General features: G+C 40.4%; 8 non-coding genes across 8 annotated transcripts; 6 read left to right on the top strand and 2 right to left on the bottom strand.

The window, feature by feature from the left end:
- Positions 1-319: 319 nt before the first annotated feature.
- On the bottom strand, positions 320-392 carry TRNAF-GAA. Its single transcript has one exon. It is a non-coding gene; the product is annotated as a tRNA-Phe (tRNA).
- A 4,514-nt stretch (positions 393-4,906) lies between these two features.
- Positions 4,907-4,978, bottom strand: TRNAA-AGC. The gene has a single exon. It is a non-coding gene; the product is annotated as a tRNA-Ala (tRNA).
- Positions 4,979-5,814: 836 nt separating this feature from the next.
- Positions 5,815-5,886, top strand: TRNAA-AGC. Its single transcript has one exon. It is a non-coding gene; the product is annotated as a tRNA-Ala (tRNA).
- A 3,549-nt stretch (positions 5,887-9,435) lies between these two features.
- TRNAF-GAA lies at positions 9,436-9,508 on the top strand. Its single transcript has one exon. It is a non-coding gene; the product is annotated as a tRNA-Phe (tRNA).
- An 873-nt stretch (positions 9,509-10,381) lies between these two features.
- TRNAA-AGC lies at positions 10,382-10,453 on the top strand. The gene has a single exon. It is a non-coding gene; the product is annotated as a tRNA-Ala (tRNA).
- A 1,294-nt stretch (positions 10,454-11,747) lies between these two features.
- TRNAA-CGC lies at positions 11,748-11,819 on the top strand. Its single transcript has one exon. It is a non-coding gene; the product is annotated as a tRNA-Ala (tRNA).
- Positions 11,820-13,486: 1,667 nt separating this feature from the next.
- Positions 13,487-13,559, top strand: TRNAK-UUU. The gene has a single exon. It is a non-coding gene; the product is annotated as a tRNA-Lys (tRNA).
- A 4,683-nt stretch (positions 13,560-18,242) lies between these two features.
- Positions 18,243-18,314, top strand: TRNAA-CGC. Its single transcript has one exon. It is a non-coding gene; the product is annotated as a tRNA-Ala (tRNA).
- The last annotated feature ends 3,297 nt before the right edge of the window (positions 18,315-21,611 follow it).

Here is a 21,611-nt window from a genome sequence, read left to right on the forward strand (position 1 = left end):
CCCTTTGCTCTTCCCACTGCTGCTGTTCACACTATACATCACAGTGATTCAGTGACCATTGCCCAAGTTTTTCAGTGTCATTATTGCATAATATTTTATTACTTTTTTTTAAATCAGTAGTGCTTACTGCTCACAGGGTATCAATATGTTGGAGTACTATGTAAACTTAAAGAGGTCATAAGATACCTTTATTACCTTGGTAAAAAAAAAAAGTTGAAAATCTAAAAGTGGGCTTCAGTTATGAGCTTCTCCATGACTGAAACGTGGCACATATTTAACATGCTAACAGAATACACTGTATTAACTAAAAAGCACAGCTTGCCGAAACCCGGGATTGAACCAGGGACCTTTAGATCTTCAGTCTAACGCTCTCCCAACTGAGCTATTTCGGCCACATAAGATAATAGTCTTTGACTTCTGTTTTTTAATAATTAGATTGTTTTCAGCTTCTTTTTCAGATTTCAAATTCCTTAAGCCTGATGGTCTAGTTGTCCAATATACTTGCCGGCCCAGAAAGAACTGGAATCTTTCTTCCACATGTGCTGCTTGGATCAAGTTCCCTCTGATATGGGATGGTAGGTGGAGCAGGGAGGCAGAAGAGAGGTAACAGCAATTCACTGGAAAGTCTTTCGGCTTCTCCACATCCTGTCAGTTGACCCCGACCCAGTTCAGAAACTAAAAGAACATAAAGGCAGTATTTTTTTTGGAGGGTGGGGGGTCTCTTATTTTTCTCTTCTTGATCCTCCTTCTTTGAAAGTCTCCAAAAATGCTCAGAAATGGAATCTAATAACTCTATAAGTTTGGAAAAATATATATGTACAGTAAGTCCCCTATATGCAAACTTTCAAAGATGCCAATATGCGTTCCATCAATGTCAGACATGAGTGCTATTGCGGCTTACCCTCCACCTCCTATTGCTGATGATCCTTCCACTCTACCGTATCCCACTTCTTCTCCCTCCTCCAGGCAATAACTCTTCTTGCCTGTTCACTTGATGCCACCCCCTGTATGCCCGCTGTTGTACTGTACTACAATACTGTACTGTAAGATTTAAAATGTTTTAATTTTTTGTTTTTATGTGTTCTTTGTGTGAAAAATATTGTAAGCCTATAACAGTATGGTACTATATAGCGATTGGATTAATTGAGTACCTAGGCTAAGTTTGTTGGACTTACAAACAAATTGGACTTACCAACTCACTCTCAAAACAGAACTCATTCACAATACCAGACTACACACTCATCACAATAATTCTCAACTGACAAGAAAACAACTGTCACAAAAATTAGAAAATTTAAAATGGCATATCTCATTACAACAGACTTTGTTCACAAAAAAATCAATAGTTAAATTTTTCATTTAAAAAATTTTACACAATTTAAAAGGTTACTTTGCATTTAAAGTTATTACAAAGTGAAAGTGTTAGTCACTCAGTCGTGTCCAACTCTTTGCGATCCCGTAGACTGTAGCTCACCAGGCTCCTCTGTTTATGGAATTCTCCAGACAAAAAATAATGAAGGGAATTACCACATTTTCCTCCAAGGGATCTTCTTAACCCAGAAATCGAAGCATGGTCTCCTACATTGCGGTCAAGTTCCTTACTTCCTGAGCCATGAACTTTGTTCCCCTGGAACCTGTCTTACACTCAAATTTGTACCTCCCACTCCCCAACCTTACTATTGCCCTTCCCTCCCCCTGGTAACCACTAGTTTGTTCTCTACATCAATAGAGATAACATCAATGTTATCTCAATGATGTGAGGTTACCTCAATGATGTGAGGTAACATCAATAGTTGATTTTTAAAATAAGACAAAAGATTTGGCATTGTTTCCTTTGACTCCTGATGAGTCAGCAGGAGTTACCAATATTATTCAGTTGTTTATTCAAGGAGTCAGTGCCAGTTTGAAGTGACAAGAAATAGTCTGTGTGAGTAGTCTTCCTGGAAAAAACTTCAGGTGAGACTATTTTGTGAGAAGTTGAACAAACAATTCATTACAACATGGAGTGAAGTCTGCTACAATATTTTAGAACTGGTTGCAGCTAATAAATAAAGGTTTATTTGAACAAGTTTTAAAACTTGTGGAAAATGTAGGTCACAACAAGTGACCTACAAATAAATAGTAGGCATTTCCTGCCTTTATTCAGATACTTGTAAACTTTTGAAAGTCATAGGTCAGCAAACAAAGAGGTATCGGTGGAATCAATCATTGCCATTTTTGAAAATTCATCAGTTATATAAAGTGAAATCTTTGGCCTACCCTGCTAAATCAGTTGGCAAATAAGTCATAAGCCTTAGTTCAGGGCTGAGATTAAAGCCCTGGAGGTGCTGGGGTTGACCCAGGGCATTGTCCACGCTAAACGCTGTGCTCTATCACTGAGCTACATCCCTTGTAGAAGGTGTCTAGGATATTTCATATGACATGTTGCCACTACCCCTGGGTCAGGGAAGAGCCCTGGGAGGAGAGTCCTTGGAGAAGGGGATGGCTACCCACTCCAGTATTCTTGCCTGGAGAATTCCATGGACAGAGCCTGGTGGGCTACAGTGCATAGGGTTGCAAAGAGTTGGACATGACTGAGTGACTAACTGGGGGCTTTTTCAAGATTTAAGCTACCCTGCTCTTTCTGAAACCCTCAAGAGAAGAGACTTTGCTTTCTGAATTGAAGTGTCTGAATACAAAAGAGATCTTTCATAAGTAGGAGACCCTCCAAGGACAGCTGCTAGCTGACTTTCTGAGTGGCAGTTCCTGTCTACCACCAAGCGTACATCAGGATGAAATATTCTGTTGAGTCTTCAATTTCTTTTCTGTCTGCCACGCTCTTAGAAAAATATAAAAGATAGTGGAGGGGAATACAAAGGCCAGTGCCATGAGAACTACTCAGGAAATTTAGGTCCACGTGGGGAGGTTAAGAGTGAAGTGTAACTCATATGGATATGAAATGAAGAGCCAAGTCAGTCATAACTAAATCACTGCACCTAGCATCTTTGTCTGGAAATGCAGAAGCAGCATTCTGTCCAGGACACTGCAAATCTAGCTCTGAGACCCCTAAGGACAGAAGACAGGAAAGAGGATTAGAAAAGATGCTCCTGTCAATATTGTGCCTGTTTCAGACACAATGTTTTTCCACAAGAAGGTGAACATGAAGGAAGCCAAAAAGAAAAGTTCTTTATAAGACCTCCCCACACCTGAGGTAGGTCCTCAAAATCTATCTGTCCCTGGGGCACAATTAAGTTGATGTTTCCTGCCTTTATTCAAATGTGCATCATTGTCAACCCAAACACGTATATTTTTTTTGTGTTTTTGTTTAGTTTGTTTTAAGGAAACCCTGTCATAAGTGGAAGAGGGCAGGAAATCATGTAATTTTAAAACTTCTCTAAATGAAAACCAGCAAGGTTCAGCTGTTCCTAGACTAATGTCAGAGAACTGGAGGGCTGAGGGGGGGCGGAGAGGAGAGAGGGGCTGGGGAGGCGAGAGCATCCTGGCGGGAGAGTGGGGAGGGGAAGACAGCTGCGGGGAAGGAAGAAGCAACCAAGTCGGAGCACGAAAACCAGGACACAAGAAGAAAGTTTGGGAATTAGCTTTATACACCACTGATATTCGGATAAGGGAAAATGTGGATGTATCCGAAGTCTTTGTCTCTTCTGCAAGCCGACAGATTCGCCGCAAGAGGAGTCTTCCTTATACTAAGCGAAGTAAGGTGAAAACGTTTGTCCTCCGAGAATCCGGTTTGTTTTCTTCCAGTTATCGTAGTTTGAGATACTAGTCTCTCTTTTCCTCGCTGGATAAGCCGGTTGAGTACTTTGGAGGGCCCTTGTGTAGCTGAATTTTTGTTTGCGGTGCAGTACTGCCGGAAATTCCCTGGAGTTTTGGCAACCCACTCCAGTATTCTTGCCTGGGAAATCCCATGGACAGAGGAGCCTGGGGAGATACAGTTTATGGGGTCGCAAAGGAGTCGGACACGACTGAGCGACTGAGCATGCACGCACGCGCTGCAGGAATTGATAGCTTTATAAAGAGCAACTGGAAAGCCACGTCTGGATTCCTGCGTGACTGCAGTGAGAGCAATGTTGAGCGTAGAAGCAGGGTCCGCCGGTGGCTTTGGGCTTATGTATCTGAAGCAGCAACAGATTTTTAGCACACTAGATTTGGAATGTGAGGGGCAAATGAGAAAGAAATGTAAGCCGGACAGCAAACGAACCCTTTTAAATACATGTCCAAGAATACAGGTGTCAGCACCTTGGATAGCGCCTCAGACTTTTGACCTGAGGGCCGAGCGTTTAAGTGAGCGAAGATTCTTTAGCTCTTCCACTCTTGCTTCTTACTCTTACGCAGAAGTCTCCTGAAACCCAGTTTTCTTCTAGAGATCTTTTGGGACATTTTCAGTGTTCTCTGCTGCTTATATACTACACTTCTCCCAGTGGGAGTTCTGAAGAGCCAAGTTTGAACAGAGAAAGTCTATTCAAACGATTACAGTCTGTCCTCCTCTAGATCTTTGTTTTAAGCACAAACGATATTTCCATCAAAGATACATGAGGATCAGAAGTATCTGGCTTCACTTTGGCCATTTCCGAAGTCCTCATGCAATACTGTTACCTAAGAATAGTAGAGGTGGGGGCAGGCATTCTATACACTGTGTGTACCCCAAAACACAGCTGTGATTGCTCAAAATGGCTAAAGAGAAGAAGGCTAATAAAATCATGGACAAATGGTTTGAGTACACCCGCACAAATTATATCATTGCATTCCAAAGTGACAAAGAAAACTGCGGCACAAGAACAAGGCCGGAAACTTTGATTGACTCATTCAAAAGACCAAAGGCAGCAAAGACAAAAATGACAACAATAATAAACAAGCCAAAAACTCTCCTAGATGGCTTACTGAGGTCTCCAATAAGGAGTCTCCCATGTGGAGGTGCCGGGGATTGAACCCGGGGCCTCGTGCATGCTAAGCACGCGCTCTACCACTGAGCTACACCCCCTAGCACGCCTATGCACTTTTCTTATGCAAATTACTCATGTATTCTCTAACATCAACAATTTCCTTAATAAGGATGCTAAATTATTTCATTTAACTTAATTTTTGCCACATGTTCATCCAACATTTCCCAGCCAGCATCTTTGATGAAATGTTTCATTTCTAGCACCTCCATTACTACCCTATTTCACTCCCCTAAACCATGCTGCACAAAAATTTCTCACTTTCCCTTACTTTTTCTGCTCAATAGCAGAGTTAAATTCATCACATTTCACTCCAAGGGCGTCATCATCACTGTTGAAGTCGGTCTTCCCAAGAAACATTTGATTGAAGGAAAATAAAAAGGAAGATCTGGCTCACGCAGGATCTCTCGAACCTGAGGCAACAGGCACAACAGACTCACATTATCAGGCTTGAGGAGCCACTGACACTGGCAGCATCACTGAGGAGCACGAAGGGGAACGAACAGAAAGAAAAGGAAAAGCAAAAGTAAGACGTTCTCAGTCAATTATCTTTTAGAAGACATTCTATTCTTTCAACTGTTCGGGTTAATGAAAGAGTTGTGGACCAAGAAGACTCAAACCTGTCCAGTGATGATCCCTTCTCTGTGCTTCTCTATTCTTCTACCACCAACCATTATTATATTGTACAGTCACCAGAAGTAGTAGGCAATGGATAATTATTCTTTCTGATCAAGTAAACTGATGTTAAGGTTTTTACTTTGGGCGGAGTGGGCTGCCTAGAGCTCTTATAAATTAATTCACAGGACAATTAGTGATGTTGCATCACTCACCAAATCTTCAGTAATGTCTAACATGAATGAAATAGTCTGGTAACATCGGGGGTGTAGCTCAGTGGTAGAGCGCGTGCTTAGCATGCACGAGGCCCTGGGTTCAATCCCCAGCACCTCCACTTGGATGTTTCTATTTATTGAGGACCACTACTAGTGAAAAAAGTACTGAAGGGTAGCAGGTGGCTTGTGAATCTTCAACTGTTGCAGTCTACCCAAAAGAGCCTCACACATCCCTCCAGGAGTTTTGAAAGAGGATCAGGCATTTCCCCCTCAGTAATTTACACAAGTTAGCTGACGCCACATTGGGGAAGTTAAGGACTTTATGGTATCAAGCTTTCCTTGATATAACTCAATACATCCCCTTCTCCCACTGATTCTTATCTCACCAAAAGTATTGTCTTTTTTTTTTTTTTTTTTTTAAGTATTGTCTCTTAGCTCATACCATAACTAAGTATTCAAAAGGTCATTTCACCATCCAATCAGGCTCACTGCTTCAGGGTTAGCGGCCTTATGGTGAGGCCAGTGAATTCCAGAATATTAGCCCATTGCCGATTTTTCCCCCCTATAAACTGGCTTCTTGTCTCAGAAACAATGCTGTAGGTGCTGTTGAATAAGACATTCAGTAATTCGTGGTTGGTGGTTTTGGCAGAAGCATTGTGGGACATGAAGGGACATCTATGTATAGAATAAATGTCTATTCCAGTGAGATTAGATAGACATTGTGCCCCTAATACAGAAGTGGTCAAATGTAAGGAACCTGACACCAGGTTATGTAGTTGGTTCCCCAGTGGAATAATAGCCCCCAAGTGAGGGTTTAAAGTTTGTGATGTTGGTAGTTTAGTCACTTACTAGTAATTTAAACTACATTATTTTGGTGCACAGAAGTCTGTGTTGCTTCATTCATTATTAGAGAAATGCAAGTCAAAACTACAATGAGGCATCACCTCATACCAGTCAGAATGGCTATCATCAAAAAAATGTACAAACAATAAATGCTGGAGAGGGTGTGGAGAAAAGGGACCCCCCTTGCACTGTTGGTGGGAATGTAAATTGATACAGCCACTATGGAAAACAGTATGGAGATTCCTTAAAAAACCAGGAATAAAACCTCCATATGACCTAACAATCCCACTACTGGGCATAAACCCTGAGGAAACCAAAATTGAAAAAGACACACATACCCCAATGTTCATTGCAGCACTATTTACAATAGCTGAGACATAAAAGAAACCTAGATAGCCATTGACAAATGAATGGCTGAAGAAGATTTAGTACATATAAAAAATGGAATAAAAAATTTAAAAAATAATAAAAAATAAAAAATGGAATATTACTCAGCCATAAAAAGGAACTCATTTGACCCAGTTCTCATGAGATGGATGAACCTACAGTCCATCAAACAGAGTGAAGTAAATTGGAAAGAGAAAAACAAATATCATATATTAACTCATATATGTGGAATATAGAAGGATGGTACTGATGAATCTATTTGCAAGGCATCAATAGGGACTTGTGGACACAGTTGGGAAAGGAGAAAATTAAGAGGGTAGCATTGAAATGTATACTTTACTGTATGTAAAATGGATAGTGGTGTTGCCCAAATGGTCTGGGAGAGAGCATTGAGAATGAAGACGGAACATGAAATCTGGTGCAACGGGTCAGGGGACCTGCAACCTCTGTTGGACTGAGGTGCAGAGTCCACTTTGAGTCCAGCTTTTATTCCTAATTGCAGACTACAAGACTTTTTTGATCTTATCTTTCCCAAGACACTACGCTGACATAGTCCAAATCTTGTTTTCACCCCAGGCCATTCTCTCTGGGGCTAATCTTGGGAATAATCAGCAAGCGCATAGGCAGCATTCATGCCTGATGCCAGTCCAGTGTTCCAAGGTCCATTCTTTCATGAGCCCAATCATACTTCCTTCTGGGTCTGGCCTTGGAGTTTGTAACAAGGAGATTATTCTTAAGAAAAACATGGAAGATAATCATTAACACAGTTTCTTAATATATGCTGTTTTCCAGGTGCTATTTCTGTGGAATTTCTCAAGGCTGTGAAAGGACATTATTAGGAATTCCCACTACATATTGGGAGTTTGCTGTAGGATGCAGGGAGCTCAAACTGATGCTTTGTGACAACCTAGAGGGGTGGGATGGGGTGGGGAGTGGGAGGGAGGTTCAAGAAGGAGGGGATGTGTGTATACCTGTGGCTGATTCATGTTGATGTATGGCAGAAACTAACACAATATTGTAAAGCAACTATCCTCCAATTAAAAATTTAAAATTAAAATAAATATTAATAAAAAATTAAAATACACATGTAGAACACCCCCCCTCCAAAGTAGTCTGTGTTGCTGAACCTATATATGACCTCTGTTCTTGTCATCATGGTTACTTTGTTCATTAGCTCATTAGGCAAGTACAGTGGTAGCCAAGGCGAAGCTTCCAGATATCAACAGAATGAGTCATTGTGTTCAACTGCCTCCAAAGAGGTTGCTCTCTGTAGAGCATTTACTTGAAAACAAATATCCTTAGACTTTGCACATTTGGGGGATTCTGTCTACCTGCCTATTTACCAGACCTCTCTGTCACCACTTTTTCAGTTTTCTCTCAATAATTTTCTCTCCAAGCCCCTAATCACCTGTCAAACTGTTAGCCACCTCTCATTACCTAGTGTAGATATCTACCCTACATCTGTCCTTCCAAGTGAAATGAACAGTCACATGCCCTGCTTGAAGTAATGCCTACTGAGAGGGTTTACCTTCACTACTGGCCTACAGGTTCTATGGAAGCCGCTCACACTTGTGTGGTCCCAGTATATGAGCAGAATCATCTAGAACCAGATCTGGTTTTTGTTTTTCTTTTTCTTCTTTAGTTATCAGGAGTTCCCTGTGAAGTTCTGGATGTGGGTTGAAGAATAGAGGATTGTACCAAGTGTAGGAGCCGTGGGAATATGAGCTACTTTCTCATGCAAATGACTCATAAGCCTTGCTTCATATATTCTGTTTCTACTTGAAAATGAAATAATGCTGTGTATTATTCATTACCTCACAATGCTAAATGATTTCCTTGCCTGAATCACAAAGGAGCCAATCAAAAACCGATTTGTTCATAGTTTCAATTTTATTTTTGAAGAGAATTTTGTGAAGAAATTCTTTTGTGATGAGATTTGTCATTTCAAATTTTCTAACTTTGTGACAGTTGCTTTCCTGTCAGTTGGGAATATTGGCTGGAGTGTTTAGTCTGATAATGTTTATGTATGCGGTATTCTTTTAGCAAATTCACAGCATCATTGGCTTTTATTTCTCACCATTTTTGGAGATTGTGAGAGATGAAAGAATGAAAAAAAGAGAGAATTAAGAGTTACCAATAACATTTTTCTTAGTTTCCTTTAGTTTCTGAGCTGCGTCTGGGTCAACTGACATGACACAGAGGAGTCTTTCCATCGAATCCCTCATTGTCACCTCTCTTTAGATTTTCCTACTTTTATGTGTTATCCCATGCTGCCAGGAATTGGCTCCAATTGGCATACATGGAAGGCAATCGATTCCATGTCTTTCCAAATAGGCAAATACATTGGACAACTAGGTAGCCACACTAAAAGAATCTGAAACCTTCCAAAAACTGAAGTTGAAAAAAAAAGAAATGCCAGGAGAATAAGCTTTCAGGTAGCCGAAATAGCTCAGTTGGGAGAGCGTTAGACTGAAGATCTAAAGGTCCCTGGTTCAATCCCGGGTTTCGGCACTCTAAACTTTTTAGTCGATTCCCCAAGGGAGAGTTTACTTCGGGTGCATAAAGAAATGTTGTAGTGGATTGACGATCACAAAATGGCTCTAGATTTTTCTATGAATAAACTTACAATGAATTTATGAAATCTTACTCCAGCCAAAATTTTAGAACTTTAATTTTTAGATTTTAGAACTTTATTTCAACAAGTGTCTGAGTAATCTATTGAGCCACTAACCTCTTAATTCAAACTGAAGTTTCCAAGGTCTGAAACGGACAACAGAGCCTTTATTACCATCCTCAGAGCAAAAGTTGGGGATCCTTTGACGCTGGCCATCTCCTCATTCAGACCTTGTATTTCAGTCAACTCTCTGACCCAGTAGCCTTATTTTATCTATTAATTTGTATTCCTGTATTGTTTATTATTCATTTTAAAGCTCAGTGTTTCCAAGATTGCCTAGAAGGTACTGTAATCTTTTGAGCTTGCTATAATCATTGAGCACTTTCTTACATTCTGACACATTGATATTCTAGGTGACAGCAAATTTTTACAGTGGCTTTGGTTCCTTCTAGTGGGGATCTGTATGAAGAAATTAGGATATTCTAATATCCTAGTTCTCCTAGTTGTTCCTTAAGTATCGTTGATTCTAGGCTCTTCTTTTCTTTCTTCTTTTCACCTTTTGTAGGTTGACAAATGTGAATAGATACCAGGAATAATGCCTTTCTGCCTAACATGAAGTTGCCCTTCTCTTCGGGTAGCTGAGAAAGAGAATGAAATAAAGGAGTTTCAGGAAGTAATGGAACTGTACATAAACAATCTTTGTGGTAACAATTTCAAGGTCTGGAAACACTAGGCAGATAGATATGCCATTAAGTTTTCTTCCTTCATAAGGGGGTGTAGCTCAGTGGTAGAGCGCGTGCTTAGCATGCACGAGGCCCCGGGTTCAATCCCCGGCACCTCCAATAATGAATAGTTGGCTCCTGTGGTTGTCATCACCTTGTGAAGGGCTGCAGGGGAGTTGCAGGACTCCCTTTGGTGTTGACCTCTGGGAGTCCTTCTGCTGTTGTTTTGAGCTCCTTTCTCATTTTGGGTAGGAGAAAAAGAAGTATATCTAGTTTAGAATTCAATAAGTTAGTTTTAAGTATAAGTAATACAATTTTAATAGCTTTTAAAATTAATAATGTCAAACTGTACAGTTAAAAAGCAACCAGATTAAAAGAATTTAAATATAACAAGATATACATACCTCATTAGCTGAGGTGCTAAACTTGCACTTTGAGTTACTTTTTGTTCATGTTTCTCCTGAGTAATGCCTGTTGCACACATTGGTAAGCACTGCTTTTCTCTTGTCAACCTGCCTTTATGTTTAAGAAAACCAGTTGAAAACCTAAGGTGAGTAAACTTCTGTCTCTTGCATTCTCTGTCTCTTCCCATTCTATTCACCCAGCAAGTTGGACAGCACCCCATTAGATCTTCACACTACTAAAATGATTCAACTCTTCTGATCATGCACTTGGGAGTGACAGCAGTTACAAGATCCTCTAAAATAGATAAATCCTTACTTTTCATTTCTAGACTTCTTTGTGGAGAACCAGTAGCAAATAACGGAAATCAGTGAGGACGAGTCTTTTTCTGAATTTCTTAGATTATGTGAGAGTAGAATTCATGAAATGAAGCACTGGGTTTAGTTTTTAGCACCTTTACTCTTGCCCTTTTCTTTTACTGTCTTAAACTATATTCGCACAAACTTTTCCCACTTTCCTCTCCATATTCCCTTACTCAGTTTTTCTTCCTCACATCAAAGTTAACTTTACATCCATTTGCTCCTGACCCCTTTCCACTCTAAGGGTTATCCTCACTGGTATGTCTGTCTTCTCAAGGAACATTTGACTGAAGGAAACAAAAAAAGAAAGATCTGGCTCATTCAGGATTTCCTGAACTCCAAAAAACAAACTTGGAAGAGTCAGTCACATCATCCAGCTTGAGCACTAAATTCCACTGACAGTATTACTGAGGAGCATGAAGGGAAAAGAACAGACTTTTTTTTTTTTCCAAGTATCTCTCAGAAGGCTTTATTCTTTCAGCTGTTCCTGGTTCATTAAATAACTGCAGGCCAGGAAGAAGCCACTAGACTGTATATTTAAAAACTTCAGAAATAGTAACATTTAACTTGGTAGACTTTCACTAGGCAACTCATAGCTTAAAAAAAAAAAAAAAAGAATATTTTATGAAACAGCCGGAAGCGCATGAATACAGGGGGGTGTAGCTCAGTGGTAGAGCGCGTGCTTCGCATGTACGAGGTCCCTGGTTCAATCCCTGGCACCTCCATCTGTATTTTTGTCAACCTTTCTCATATTTACTCCCTCCAGCCTACCATCTTCCAAGACCGAGAATCGGCAAAAGGAAAACAAGAAGAAAGAAAGAGGATAGAATAAAGGGGAGTGGGATGGGGTGGTGGTGATGGAAATATCCCTGTTCCTTTAGTTAGTTATCTGAGCAGAGACCTGGATTTTCATTTGGTTGTGGAAGAGAAGGCCCTGAGGTGAGACTAGCACAAGGACTGAAAAAGACCCATTGGTATTGGAGAATAAGGAATCATTGGTATGCATTCTAGACTTTAGACTGAATTTGGACCCTGCAGTTTGTTATTTCTGCTTCAGGTGTCTTCGGCTTGCTCCAAAGTTTGCTCCATCACCAGCTCTCAGGAAGGCATTTCCATTCCATCACCAGGGAACGTCTCAGGAATGGGGCATTTTTCTCGAGTTTTCAAATTCCTCCTTTCCCCTAACTTCAACCTCCTCTGCCTCCAAAACGGCCTAAAAGACCGCAAAAATACCGCGGAAGAAGACAAAGAAGAAAAGTATTGCGAAATGCGGCGGATAGAGGGGGATTTAGGCCCTTCCGGAAGGAAAGAGATGACAGAGCGGAAAGAATTCACACACAACCTGCCAAGAAATGCAGAGCGACAGTGCGTGACCAGCAAACCTCAGGCAGCAACGCGATCGGGCCCTTGGCAACTGCTTTTCTTACTGAGGCTCTGTTTTGAAAGACAAAAGGGGGAGGGAGGAGGAAAAAGAGTACCCAACCTCTTTCAGACAGAATTCTCTCCAAAATGAGGAGAGAGCAGGGGAAATGTGTGGGCTGGGACTCCATATGTGAAAGGAGTCTCATTTAACGTCATGTGTGAAAGGAATTAGAGTTTTGTAGCCTAGATAGCATCTGTCACCTCAGGCACTGAGGCGCAAAAACACTTTCCGTCCATATTGTGTGACAAGTAACCCGGATGTGAATTTTGAATGAAGTCCGAAAGCAGACAGTGATTTATAGGAGTATTAGGAAATATTAGAAAAGTAATATTAGGAAACTCTGCAAACTCAAACTCTGGCAGGTTTGGGAAACCCTGACCTGCGTTGTCAAAAACCCGGAGCCTGGGTGGAGTGAACCGAGTTATTGGGAAGATCTCACCGGGAAGCAGTATAGTGGACAAGAGCGGAAAGGCGACGCTTGAACGGGACAAGGAAGGAGGCGAGTTGGAATCAGCTAAGTAGGGAGAAGAGGGCGTATACGTGGATCTTTAAATATGAGTAGGATTTGGGTAGATGGTTGGGGAGGACCTGTCCAAGCTCCACCTCTCTTCTTTGCATCCTATACCTACAAGAAAGTGTTGAAGTCCCGTGTATTTTAGGGTAGTAAACAGAAAACTTCTGTCCCGTAAGAAGATCGCACTCGTTTGTACCCAAACTGTTGGCTTTTGAGAGCATCTTGGGGCCCTTTCCATCATAGGCGAGCTCTTCAGAGGGAAGTCAAATTGTTTCAAACCTGTTGTCTGTTGTGGTGGCAGCAGGTTAGTGAGTGCGAAAGTGGCTTCTGCCGGCTGCTCTTGGCTTGAGTATATGAGGTACGTGTGCAAGACTGATTTTTAACACGGATCATAATTGAAAATAATCTAATGAATTCACCCTTACTAGGCCGTCAGAAAATCCCCGCCTTTGTGAGCCCGGATAGCTCAGTCGGCAGAGCATCAGACTTTTAATCTGAGGGTCCAGGGTTCAAGTCCCTGTTCGGGCGATACTAGAAATTTTTTTTTTTTTTTTTCCCTTCTTATGTCCAAAAGATGTTTACACTCTCTGCTCTGGGCCATGGTGCTGCCTGAAGACTAAGTGATCAACCCTTAGAGAGTATGCGATCGAATAAACAAGGTTTTGAGATATTCGCTTAAATAAGCCAGAAACAGGATTCCTCCATGGTGGAATGGGTATGGAGAAGAATGAATTCCTTTCTGCTTGTGGGTAGTCTGTTGTGTTTTTGCTTTGTGGGTGTTAGATCGAGCCTGAAAAGAGGAGGAGCTTGGGTTTGAACATGACTAAGGTGTCGACAGATAGTACAGTCAAAGCTATGGCTTTTCCAGTAGTCATGTAGGGATGTGCCGAACTGGACCATAGAGAAGGCTGAGCGTGGAAAAGTTGATGCTTTTGAACTGTTGTGCTGGAGAAGACTCTTGAGAATCTCTTGGACTGCAAGAAGATCCAACCAGTCCATCCTAAAGGAGATCAGTCCTGAATATTCATTGGAAGGACTGATGCTGAAGCTGAAGCTCCAATACTTTGGCCACCTGATGCGAAGAACCGACTCACTGGAAAAGACCCTGATGCTGGGTAAGATTGAGGGCAGGAGAAAGGGCAGCTGAGGATGAGATAGTTGGATGGCATCACAAGCTCAATGGACATGAGTGTGAATAAACTCCTGGAGATAGTGGAGGACAGGGAAGCCTGACGTGCTGCAGTCCACGGGGTTGCAAAGAATCAGACACAACTGAGCGACTGAACAAGAAGGTGCCTGCAAATTTAAGATTCAGTCTTGTGAAGGTATTTGGTAGCCACAGTGAAACCCCTAAGATGGCAACTTTGCAGAAATCTGTGATTAAGGAGGTTTTTCTTATCATGGAAGAGAGAATGTGTAGAGTGAAAATGTAAAAGGGCTTATTGTGATTTGAAGATTGGAAACTCATTAACGGTATTTCGGGAAAGTGTGTCTTAAACCAGAGTGATCATGGACCCCAGATAGTATTATGTTCCTTGAACTTCCTTAGAAATCCCAGGAAATGCTTAGAAATCCAGGCCAGGTGATTGCTTTCTCCTTTTTGCTGGCCTCTGACTGTATGAGAGTTTTGTTCTTATTCACAGAAATCCCATGAAGTAGATTTTGAACTTGGAAGGACTCCATTTGTCTGAAAGAGCTTGTCTCTTAGTTGGTCCAAAAGATTCATCAGATCTCTAGAATGTAAAATAGGAAACAAAAAAGTTACCAGTCTCAATGAAGTAGAGAAATGGGATGGGGAAATGGGGCTGGTTTTAATTTGTCTCTGTGTCTTGGTGTAAAGTACAACTAAGGCCATGTCCAATGTCCTTGGTAAATCATTACTCTACATTGTGACAGAAGAAAACAATGCCAAGTGGGGTCTTGTATATTTCTGATATCAGCAAAAGTGTGGTAAGTTGGGAAGCGCTGCCTAATATAATGTGAATAATGCATGCCAACCACATATATAATTTTTAAATTTTCTAGAAGTTACATTGAAAAAAGTAAAAAGAAACAAGCAAAATTCATAATGCATTTAATTTAATTCAATATATCTAAAATACTGCTGTTACAGGAAGGGAGACCTGCTTCCAGGGTCCAAGAGTGAGCTCTCCTTCACACTTGGAAATGTCAGAGGAGGCACATTGTGCTGACAAAGAGATTTTATTGCAGAAGAGGGGCCTAAGTAGAGAGTAGCAAGGTAAGGAAACCCAGGAGAACTGATCTACCATATGGCTGTAGTCTCAGGTTTTATGGTAATGGGGTTAGTTTCTGTGTTGTCTCTAGACAGTCATCCTGCTTGGCCCATAATCTCAGGGTCCTACCTGGTGGCATGCACATTACTCGACCAAGACAGATCCCAGTGAGGAGGACTCTGGAAGGTTGGTCATCTCCTCCAGCCTGTGGCCCTTTCTGAATTCTCCCTGTTAGTTTTCTGTGGCAGCACCGTGTTCCTTATCTAGAACTCCTGCTGCCTGAGACAACTCAAGCAAGCAGGCCTGGCCAAGGCAGCTGGTTTTACAGTTCTTAACTGTAGTGGGAATTCTTAATAATGTACTTTCATAGCCTTGAGAAATTCCACAGATATAGCATCTAGAAAAACAGCATATATTAAGAAACTGTGTTAATGATTATCTTTCATGTTTTTCTTAAGAATAATCTTGTTACAAACCCCACGGCCAGACCCAGAAGGGAGGATGACCGGGCTCGTGAAAGCATGGACCTTGGAACACTGGGTTGGCGGCAGGCATGAACGCTGCCTACGCACTTGCTGATTGTTCCTGAGACTAGCCCAGAAGGGAATAGCCTGGGGTAAAAAATGAGGAGATCTGGACTATGTCAGCGTAGTGTCTTGGGGAAGTTAAGATCAAAAAAAGTCTTGTAGTCTGCAATTAGGAATAAAAGCTGGACTCAGAGTGGACGCTGCACCTCAGTCCAATAGAGGCTGCAGGTCCCCTGACCCATTTCACCAGATTTCATGGCTGTTTTCATTCTCATCGCTCACTCTGGGATGGTTAGGGCAACACCTGACTTTATCATGTCAATAAATAGTTCACATATAACCAACAAGGATGTACTGTATAGCTCATGGAACTATGCCCAACGTTATGTGGCAACCTGGGTGGGAGGATGTATATATATATATGGCTGAGTCCCTTGCTGTTAACCTAAAACTATCACAACATTGTTGATCAGCTGTATACCAATACAAAATAAAAAGCTATTAAAAAAAAGAATGAAAGAAAAAAATAATCCACATAAACATATTATCTAAGTATTTTACATTCTTTTTTCCATACTAGGTCTTTGAAATCTGGTGTGTATCTTAAACTTATAGCATATAAGTTGGACTGGTCATATTTTAAGTACTCAAGAATCACATGTGCCAGTGGCTACCATATTGGACAACAGAGTTATAAGAACTAATGTATTTGAATAAACAGAAGAAAATATATAAATGTACAAAATTCTTACAAATTAAAGCAGTTCTGTAACTCACACTCAAAATCTATGTACAAAATTTCACTCATATTTGTGAAGTATGCCAACTAAAAATTGCCGCTTTGCCATCTGCCTCTCCAAGGATTTAAATCATTAGCCACTGCAGCTGCTGACCTTCAACACACCCTGAAAGGAATTCAGCTTGGAGATCAGGAATGAGGGACTCTGTGCTCCAGGAAAAACTGGCAGAACAGGCCTTCAAACAGATATTTTCAGGAGATCTTATGACCCCAAGTCCTTACATTTTCTTATATCTAGAAAAGCACTAAAATCATTAATGGTGACATCTGCTCCTCCTGACTAGCAGCAAACCTCTGCCAAAAAGTGTGCTTGATTGCATGTACCCCCTTTCACTAAAATCATATATAATGCTGATCTTCCCCCCTACCTGTTCAGAGCAGTTCCTCAGAGCTATCTGAGATACCGCTCCCTGGCTATAGTCTTCATTTTGCCCCCAATAAAACTTACCTCGAAACTCTCACATTGTGGTTTTTTTTTTCCCCTTCTATTGACAGGTGTTGACTGAAATAAAAATGCACAATGTGGGAACTGTAAGTTTCAGTTTTATTTGGGGATTTATTAAGGACTAAAGTCTGGGAGAGGCTATGTGCAAATGCTGGTAAACTGCCACTATGCAAGATTACCTGAATTCTTTCTGATAAAGTGCTAATATTTAATATCCCTCTACCATCCTTTGTCTTTCCTATGCCTAAAGACTAATATATGGGGGGGGTGTGTGTGTGTGTGTGTGTGAATGACAGGGATTTTCTTCTACCCAAATCATTCACTCAAAAATATATGTGTTATTTTTTTTAGTCTGGGATTTAGGGTGATAAAGTAGTGTAGGGAAAAACATCTTTTTTTAGTAGTAGGGGAAAAAACATCTTTTTCTTCTATTCATCTTAGGTTCTTAGGTTGCAGATGAGCGCTCCGAACTGAACAGAATCCTGGTTTAGAAAATCTTGTCTATGTTCATTCTTTCACGGAGTAGCCTGCGGAACAAGAAGCTGGCCAGGGGATAAAGGAAAGAGGGAAACAGGGAATTCGGGCTTCTTAAATCTAAGATTTTTCATGAAGCCACAATTCACAGATAACCACTCAGATTTCAGGGGGGTTAGAAGGTCTGTGGAAAGAGCCGTTGCCTCTGGCGACAAAGACTGGGGCAGGATTTTCACAATTCCAACAATCTGGACATTTTTTGCTTGTGGTTTGGCTGTCGTTTGTCTTTTTTCCTCCAAGCGAAAGCAAGTAGAAAGACGCAGCTCCAAAGAGTCATTTGACCATTCAACCATTCTAAAAAAAAAAAAAAAAGGGCGGGGTAGGGGGATTACATTTTCTATGAGCCTTTGGCTTGTAGACCATTCTTCAGAGTTCTGAAAAAACCTCTCAGTGATTTCCACATGGGGTTCAATTTGGCCAACGCGAGAGAAAGCACTTGTGCTGACGCTGCTGGATGAAACTGGACTCTCTTCTCAGTAACGATGTGAGTTGCATGTTGTCGCTGCATCTCCGAAGAGGATTACTTGGCTAGAATCCGAAAGCGGCTGTAAGTGTAATTCATCCTCAATGATGGCTACTATCTGCTTGGAAATAAAAAGATACCCCAAATTGTACAAAACGCATTGAGCTTTTAAAAGCACAGGAATCCTGCCCAGCAGTAGCTTTTCATCAGGGGATGTAGCTCAGTGGTAGAGCGCATGCTTCGCATGTATGAGGCCCCGGGTTCGATCCCCGGCATCTCCAGGCCGTTCTATTTTTGTTGTTGCTGTCTAATTCAGACTTTGGCCTTGCATTGTTAAACAAAAATGTTTTAGCTCTTTCTCATTTGGGGGCCATTGTCCTGCCCTTTAAATATAGCAGTTTTCCATGTATGTGTTTATTGGTCTTCCCTTTGGTTAACTACCATCACCATTTTCTCTGCTTCCTGGAAACCTCCTTGGGATGTTTTATCAGGCAGTGAGCAGTACAAAGCCAGAGAGACAATTCAGAAGTAAGTTCATCCTCTGAATGCACCCAGAAAGAGGGAATACAGCTGCATTTAGAAGAATTATTTATCTCAATTAAAGGAGGTTCTATGCATTCCAACTTTGCATTGGAAAATAATTAAAATATCTCTTAGTATTTTTTTTTTTTTTTTTTAAGGAGAGGAGAAGGTAGCATGTGTTTTAGTATTGGTGTAGTAGTTGTACATCGTTATTCAAGGGTCCACCCTAGGACCATAAGAGAAATTTCTTCATTTCTCACTGCATCATTGGCTTTACTCAAGATTTCTGTGGAGAAGAGCTAGTCACAGTCCAGTGCAGGAGGTCTGGGAATGTAGTAAATGTTAGGAATAGTCTGTGGAAATAGAAGGCAGAGTTGGTTAGGCACCCTTAATAGAGCGACTGTTCTCTGTTCTGACAACAAGCTCCCAATTCTAGTCACAGGCCAAAACTTAGCTCATTAAGATAGCAGAAACACTTTTGCTCCTCTCACCACTTAGAAAATTCTAACGATTTTAAGAACTCTTTGCCGTTAGTAGGGATGGAGACCAAATATATATTTCTTATTGTAAATCACAACATTAATAATGTATACCCAGATGTTACATTGATGCATTATGTAGCATTTAGTTTTTATTTTAAATTTTTGAGGAATCACAAAAATGGTTATTTTGCTTTTTTTTAAAATTCTCCTTTCTTAGCTTATCAGTTAATTCCTTAACTTTTTTTAGAGGTTGCTCTGGAGTTTGTAGTATACATTTACAATGAATCCAAGTTCACCTTCCAATAACATTATACTTCTTCACAGGTAGTGTAACTACCTTGTAATAAGGAAAAAATCCAAAATTTCCTCCCTCCTAGCCATTGTATCACTGCTATCATTTATTTCAGTTACATGTAAAAATACATAAGTGTGTATACAATATAGACAAAACCTCATAATCAAATACATTGTTGCTATTATAATTTTGAACAAACTTACCTGTGAGATCGATTAAACTAAGAAAAATAAAAGTTTTTATTTACCTTCCTTTATTCCTTCTTTGATGTTCTTCCTTTCCTTATGAAGATTTGAGTTTCTATTATTTTTCTTGTCTCTAAAGAACTTTAACACTTCTTTCAAGACAGATCTACAGGGAACAAATTCCCTCCATTTTTATTTGAGAAAGTTTTTATTTCTCCTTCATTTTTCAAAATTTTCAGGGCACAGAATTCTAGGTTGTAGCTTTCTTCTTTAAATATTTCACTGTAATCTATTCTTATTTGCATAGTTTCTTTTTTTGTTTGTTTGTTTTTCTTCCATTGCATAGTTTCTTAATAGAAGTCACATGTAAGTCACTAGACTTGGTTCCTCTATTGTCTAGATTTTTTTTTTCCCCTCTAATCTCTTCCAGGATTATTTTCTTTATATTTGATCTTCTGTAGTTTGAGAATGATATGCTTATATGTAGATTTTATTGTTGTTTCTTTTCTCATTTCTTTCTGGTGCCCTCTGAACTTCCCAGATCTGTGGTTTACTGTCTGGCATTAATTTGGGGGAAATTCTCAGTCATTGTTTCAAATATTCTATTTCTTTCTATCTTTTCCTTATGGTATTCCCATTACACATGTTATATTTTTTTGCACAAGTCCTAGAGTCCTTGGATATTCTGTCCTCGCCTCCCCCCGCCCCAAGTCTTTGTTTTGTTTTTCAGTTTTGGAGGTTTCTACTTCAAGTTCAGAGTCTTTCCTTAGTTATGTCTATTGTACTAATGAGCTCATCAAAGGCATTCTTCCTTTCTGTTACTATGTTTTTTAATCTTGAGCATTTCTTTTGTTTTGGTTTTTTTTAGGATTTTCGTCTTTCTGCTTACATTGCCTATTTGTTCTTGCTTACTATCTACTTTATTCATTAGATCCATTATCATTTTAATCATAGTTGTTTTAAATTCCTGCCATGTCTGGTTCTATTATTGCTCTGTCTCTTCAAATTACTATTTGCCTTCTGATATGCTTTGTAATTTTTTCTGGATAGCCCAACGTGGTGTACTTGTTATAAAAGGATAATAGGAATTTAGTAATGCGGTGGTGAGGTGTTGGGGGAGAAGCTTTCTCTAGACCTGTGATTAGGTCTCAGTCTTTTATTGACCTTTTGTCTCTGGCTGGTGAAGGTCACAATTGTTTCTCAGTTGTCTCCTCCCACTCTTGGTTGGGACAGGATAGCTACAGGATGCTGGAGTGGGTTTTTCCTTCTCTCATGTAAAAGTCTAGAGACAGTTGGAATTGAGTATTTCCCTTCTACGTAAATTAGGCTCTGACAAAACCTTAGTAGGTTAAGGTCTTGTTAAATGGGTTCTTTAGAAATCGGGCCTTGTTAAGAACAGTAGCACACTGGTATATTTCAATGTGGCTCCTCTTCTTCCCCCTCTGCTGGAAGCATGAAGGATTTACGACCCCCCCCTCTCCCCCCCCGCTTTTTAGATGGTTCAAGTGAGAAACTGTTCCAAGACCCCACCCCCACCCTGCCCAGGCCATGACTCAGTGTCCCTGGAGTTTTTAGTGATCAGAGTTGCCTACTTGGGTCCTCAACAAATCATCAATTACAGTTCAGGCATTGGTTCTTCCTGTGGTTTCCACTTGTTAGTCACTGCTCAGTAAGTCATGACTCCCTTTATTCACCTGTATATCTCTCCAATCTTGGGGGCAGCCAGTTGCCCTGTGTCCTCACCTCTCTTATAAATTCTAGAAGAGATGTTGATTTTTCACTCTGTTCAGATTTTCCTTCTTGACAGAATGAAGTGGTGACTTTCAAGCACCTTATATATGGAACCAGAAAGTGGAAGACTGTTTGCTCTTTTTTTAATACATTTTTGCTTCTGTGCTTAGTAGTAAAATGGTCCTATAATTTTCCCTTCTTATATTTTCTCCACTGGGTGTTAATATAGATATTATGCTAACCTAAAATAATTTATAGTTTTCCCATTTTGGGGGGGAAATATTTTATATAACACAGAGGTTATTGTTTCCTTTAGGATTTCATAGAACATTCCAGTAAATTTGTCTCTGATTGGAAATTTTG

This window comes from Cervus canadensis, chromosome 28 (genome assembly GCF_019320065.1).
Source record: "Cervus canadensis isolate Bull #8, Minnesota chromosome 28, ASM1932006v1, whole genome shotgun sequence".
NCBI lineage: Eukaryota > Metazoa > Chordata > Mammalia > Artiodactyla > Cervidae > Cervus > Cervus canadensis.